This window comes from Pinus tabuliformis, chromosome 9 (assembly GCF_031772625.1).
Source record: "Pinus tabuliformis cultivar Carrire ecotype Pingquan chromosome 9, CPIR1, whole genome shotgun sequence".
Classification (NCBI taxonomy): domain Eukaryota; kingdom Viridiplantae; phylum Streptophyta; class Pinopsida; order Pinales; family Pinaceae; genus Pinus; species Pinus tabuliformis.
The window spans coordinates 834,986,739-834,992,880 of NC_142307.1; positions in this window are offsets into that span (position 1 = coordinate 834,986,739).

Genomic DNA, 6,142 nt, shown 5'->3' on the forward strand with positions numbered 1-6,142 from the left:
TTTGATTATATGGTTGTAGCCGTAGGAATACCCAATCACCTACATCAAAAATTCTTTCATTGCGATGTTGATCTGCCTGTTGTTTCATTCTATTCTGTGCCACCACAAGGTTATCCTTTAAGAGTTGGAGGACTTGTTGTTGATGTTTGATGTGATGTTCCATTGCTTAGAATTTTCTCTTAAATATGATGTGATGGATGGTGGCTGATATCCATAAAGTGCCATAAATGGGGTCATTTTTGTTGATGTATGGAAGGAAGTGTTATACCACCATTCAGCCAGAGGCAACCATTTGACCCATTGTGTCTGTTTATCAGATACAAAGCAACGAGGATATCCTTCCAAACATTTGTTTACTATCTCAGTTTTCCCATCAGATTGAGGATGATAAGATGAGCTATGAGCTAACTGAGTACCAAGACAAGAAAATAATTCTGTCCAAAAATTTCCAGTGTAAATGGGATCTCTGTCACTTACAATAATCTTTGGGTTTCCATGTAGCTTTTGAATTGTTTCCATAAATGCATTAGAAACTGTACTGGCTTTAAATGGGTGTGATAATGCACAAAAGTGTGCATACTAGGTAAGTTTTTCAACTACCACCATGATGACACTCTTTCCCTCAGACTTGGGTAAACCTGTGATAAAATCCATTGAAGCCTCCTCCCAACATTGGCTTGGAATGGATAAAGGTTGTAATAGACCCGGTGTCTTAATTGTTTCAACTTTATTTTGTTGACAAACCAAACATTCCGCCACAAACTTTTGAATATCTGATTTAAGGCCCTCCCAAAAAAATTCCTTCTTAACCCTGTGGTAAGTTTTAAAAAATCATGTGTGCGCTCCTAAGGGAGAAGTGTGCAATTCCATAAGAATCTTTTGTTTTAGCTGGGAATTCTTACAGTGGTATAAGCAATCTTTGTACCATAACAAATCATTTTTCCAGCTAAATGTATCAAACGTACTAGAGTCTTGTCGTAACTTTCGAATAAGTTCCCACACTTCTTCGTCATTCTTCCATTCCTCCCTTGCTTCGTTTATCCAATCTAGTTGGATAATAGAAATGGCGCACAACAATGCTTCCACATCCTCATCCTTTCTTGAGAGTGCATTTTCCACCACATTTTGCTTCCCTTTTTTGTAGATGATTTCAAAGTCATAACCCAACATCTTTGTGATCCATTTTGTTGCTCTTCAGAGGATAATCTTTGTTCTAAAAAGTATTTAAGGCTATCATGATCCGTTTTTACCTTGAAGTGTCTTCCCATTAGGTAGGGTCGCCATTTCTTAAGTGCATGGAGTATTGCCAACATTTCCTTCTCATAAATAGCTTTGTGTAAAAAGTTTCCCTTGATTGGACGACTTTCAAAAGCAATGGGTCTTTCATCTTGCATTAAAACAGCACCAATTCCATTTCCTGAAGCATCACATTCCACAATAAAGGTTTTTGTGAAGTCTAGTGTAGCTAAGACCGGTGCTTGGCACATTGCCTCTTTAAGATGCTCAAAGGCCTTTGTTGCTTCTGGAGTCCATGAAAATGCATCTTTCTTCAATAATGTTGTTAGAGGTGTTGCTATTCTCACATAATTCTTAACAAACTTGTGATAATACCCTGTCAACCCAAGAAATCCTCCAGATGCTTTATGGATGTGGGGATTTTCCATTGCTTAATGGCTTTAATTTTGCTAGGGTCTACCTTAACTCCTTCATGAGATACAATATGACCCAGATATTCCACCTCTTGTACTCCAAAGAAACATTTGGATCTTTTTGCATATAATTGTTTCTCCTCCAATAGTTGTAGCATCTTGTCAACATGTTCAACATGATCCTTCCAAGACTTGTTGTAGATTAGTATATCATCAAAAAATACAAACACAAATTTTCTAAGGAATGGTTTGAAAATGGAATTCATCAAACCTTGAAATGTTGAAGGTGCATTGGTAAGGCAAAAAGGCATGACAAAAAATTCATAATGACCCTCATGAGTTCTAAATGTTGTTTTTGAAATGTCTTCAGTCTTCATTCTGATTTGATGATATCCTAAACGAAGATCCAACTTGGTGAAGTAAATTGATCCATGCAATTCATCCAATAATTCATCAATGACAGGAACGGGAAACTTATCTTTAATAGTGAGCTTGTTGAGCTCCCTATAATCCAGACACATGTGCCATGATCCATCCTTCTTGTGCACCAATACTACTGGATCAGAGAAAGAACTTTGACTCGGTTGAATTATACCAGCCTCTAGAATTTCTACAACCATATGTTCAATTTCACTCTTTTGGGCATAGGGGTATCTGTACAGCCTGATGTTTGGAGGAACACTTCCTGGAATCAAATGAATAGCATGATCATGATCACGAATAGGTGGGAGACCTTTGGGAGTCTCAAATACCTTGGAATGATTGTCAAGGACTTTTTGGAGATCTGGAGAAATAGATGATTCCAACGTGGAAACATCTAGCGAACATAATTGTGCAATTACACCTCTTTGTTCCTTTTTTAGAAGCTTTGTCATACCGTTAGAGCTGATTATCTTTCCTGGTTTCCCTGCAATACCCCTTAATTCAACTTCCTTTCCTTCCACAAAAAATTTCATGAAAATTTCTTGAAAATTAAAAGCTATTGTACCCAAGGATTGTAGCCATTGGACTCCTAGTACAACATCAACACCTCCCATTGGAATGGAAAGAATTGGGCTAGTCAATACATATTCTCCCATGGATAGATTGATATTATGGTACTTTCCAGAGAAATTTATTGTTCCTCCATTTGCAACCATCACTTGACACTCTGGTGCTAGATATAAGAAGCAATTCAATTCTTTTGCTACCTTACAATGAATAAACTTGTGGGTACTTCCTAAATCAATCAACACTATTATCTTTTTCTTCTTGATTTGTCCTTCTATCTTGATGGTTTGAGGAGTGGTAATTCCTGCCAATGCATTACAAGATATGGTCAGATTCATTTCTTCTTTATCTAGGCTTTGTTCCTGGAGTATATCCTCTTCTTTTGACCTTTCTTGCTCATTTTCTTGTTCCTCTTCACAATCTATGTAGAATAATTTCTTCTCAGCACACTTATGACCTTTAGTGTATTTGCTATCATAATTGTAACAAAGACCTTTTGCTCTTTTTTCTTCCAATTTTTGTGGTGTCAACCTTATAGGTTGTGGAAGACTAGGGGCAACAACACTTCCATCTTTATAGTTGTGAGTGGTATGCTTCCTGGTTGCCATAATTTTGCTTTCCATTTTTCTTGCTAACCTGAATGTATTCTCTAATGAATCAGGTTCCCAAAGGCGAACATCATGTTGGATATTATCCTTTAAAGTCCCTATGAACACATAAATCCTATGCTACTTTGGAATATTTTTTATTCTTATGTTCAATTTTTGGAACTCCTCAATGTGCTCCATTATTGAACCCTTTTGTTTGAGACTTATCAATTGGCTAAAAAAAGTGTTGCTTTTTGTATCCTCATAATTTGCTGTCAATTTTTCCGTTAAAAATTAGTGATAATTTGTTTACGAGAGCAAAGCCATTGATACCATACAAACTGATATGGTTCCAAATATAAAGTTTCAATACGTACCTTTTGTGTGTTTTGCACATTATTGAGATCGAAAAATTGCACCATCTGTAATATCCATGTTGCGGGATCCTTGCCATCAAACTTCCTCAAACTTCTGTAACAGGTGAGTTTCTTTTACTACCCTTTCACCATTAGTGACCATTTCTTGTAGCAACATATTCATATTTATCTTCAATTCTTCCATCTTATCATCCATGCCATCAATTTTAGCATCCATGCCACTCATCTTAGCTTCCATGCCATCCATATTAGATTCTATACCTTTCTTTAAACAATCCATCTTAGCTTCTACACCTTTCTTTAAACCATTCATCTTAGCTTCTACATATTTCCTTAAACCATCCATCTTAGGTTCTGTTGCTTTTTGTGCAAGTGACACTTGTTGCACTTAGTCTCGTAATTTTGATATATCATGTTGCATTTCTTCCTCTTCTTCATGAGTCATGCTAGAGCTTTCAGGTTTCTTACTAGGTGTTTACATTTTCTTTCCTCGGAGCATCAATTACCGATTCAAACTAATTTTTCAAACCAAGCTTATGCAAAAATTAAAAAAAAAAACTACACACCTTTTTTCACTTTGTAAAAGCTTGATATTGAATCTGATGTATCTCTGTAATTTCGGATCATCCAGTTCTAAAATTGTGACCTGTAGTAGCCCTCTGTGTCCTCTTTCCAATGCCACCAGTCTGATCCAAATTGGATTCTCCAATGAAGAGTGATGCACAATCTCCCAAGATGACCTGATTATAGACTAGTTTAGTAGAGCGAACTTGTATGATGTGCCACGAGTCACTGTTTTGACCTTTGGCTCTGAAAAATATATACAAGAAACTACAGTTTGTTCTCTTTCTGTACCTTCTTACGAAATTTTAATCCGATGCTCAGAGAGAAAGTTATGACGATTTTCCCTAGGTCACCTGTTTGGAATGTAATTCAGGAGTCTGCAAAAAGACCAACTTCCTCATATCATATCTCTGCAAATATAGCGTGAAAAGATTTGAAATTCGGACCCGAGATTCAGCGCGATTTCTTCTCAAATGGGTTTTTTTTAGCTTCTGAAACGTTGCAAAAAAAAGGTTATAGTGAAATTGCCACGATGACCTGTTTGGAGCAGCGAAACCCTAGAATCCAAAGCTCTGATACCAAATGTTATGAAACCAGCTCACAAAAAGATAGAAAAGAGAGATCAACGCCTTAGAATTTAGCCTCTTCAAGGGGGAAACCTCATTTACATTACACAAATGAACAATTCTTGGATGATTCAAATGACAAAACCTCCTTTCTATATATAGGAGTCTAAGGAGTCACAATATAACCCAACCGACCTAACAATAATAATATAAAACCACAAAAATAACAATAGAGGGATTCTATGGGGCACAGTAATAACAATATGGGAACAATTGGGGCACAAAAATATTGATAAAGGATACAACTACAATAGTAATGGGGTAATCACTAGAATTATAGGGACCCAACATATGAATTATATATAAAAAGAGGTTTTATTTATTTACTATACCTCTAGTTTATTTATATTTTTATTTATTTACCACACCTTTGGAGAAATTATAAAAAGAGGTTTTATTTAATTACCATACCTCCACTTTATTTATATTTTTATTTATTTACACCCTTGCATGTTCATAAATATAAGGTGACTTATGGAGTAAATATTAAAAAAATGTTTTATTTATTTACCATACCTCTCGTTTATTTATATTTTTATTAATTTACCATAGATATTATATAAATATGGTATTTGGCCCATAGGATTCACTTAAATAAAACCTTTTCTTTTAGCCTTCTTAAATAGAAAGAGGGTTATGGACTATGTATAAAAAGAGGTTTTACTTATTTACCATACCTCTAATTTATTTATATTTTTTATTTATTTACTATACCTCCACTTTATTTATATTTTTATTTATTGGGACCAAATACAACCTCCTAAACCACCTCCCAAACTAGAAAATGGGCGATTTCAAACGAATTTAACATTGCAAAGCAAAAAATCGGGGGATTGTAATGGAATATAACCTCCCAAACCAAGCGAATTTGGTCAAATGAGTCTTTTCATAGTTTATAAATGAAAAAAATATATATTTTTAGATAAAAAGTGGGTTAAATATATGAAATGGGTGTTTTATAAAAAAAATTCCCCTCTTAAGTGAAAAACCTCTTAAATTTGCCCTTGGGCTAAAATTTGCCCCTAAAATTTACCATGAATGGGTTGAGTGTCAATTGTATGGTTGATTTTTAAATTTTTGTTGCAGTGTATCAAGTTGTCGTAGGCTAAGATTTTAAAATCATTATACATTTAGCACTTAAAAAAATAAATGACTCTTTGTATAATAACTCTTTGATGTTCTTTTTTAAAGTTTTTTTAGTCATAAATTTTTTCCATAATGTCGTGCTTGAAATATTTTGGAAACTTAAGATTTTTTTATAATCATAATCTTTGGTTTTAATACCATGGTTGAAAATTTGTCAAGATTTTAATGTTTTTCTAAGTCATGATATTTTATCTTTAATGTTA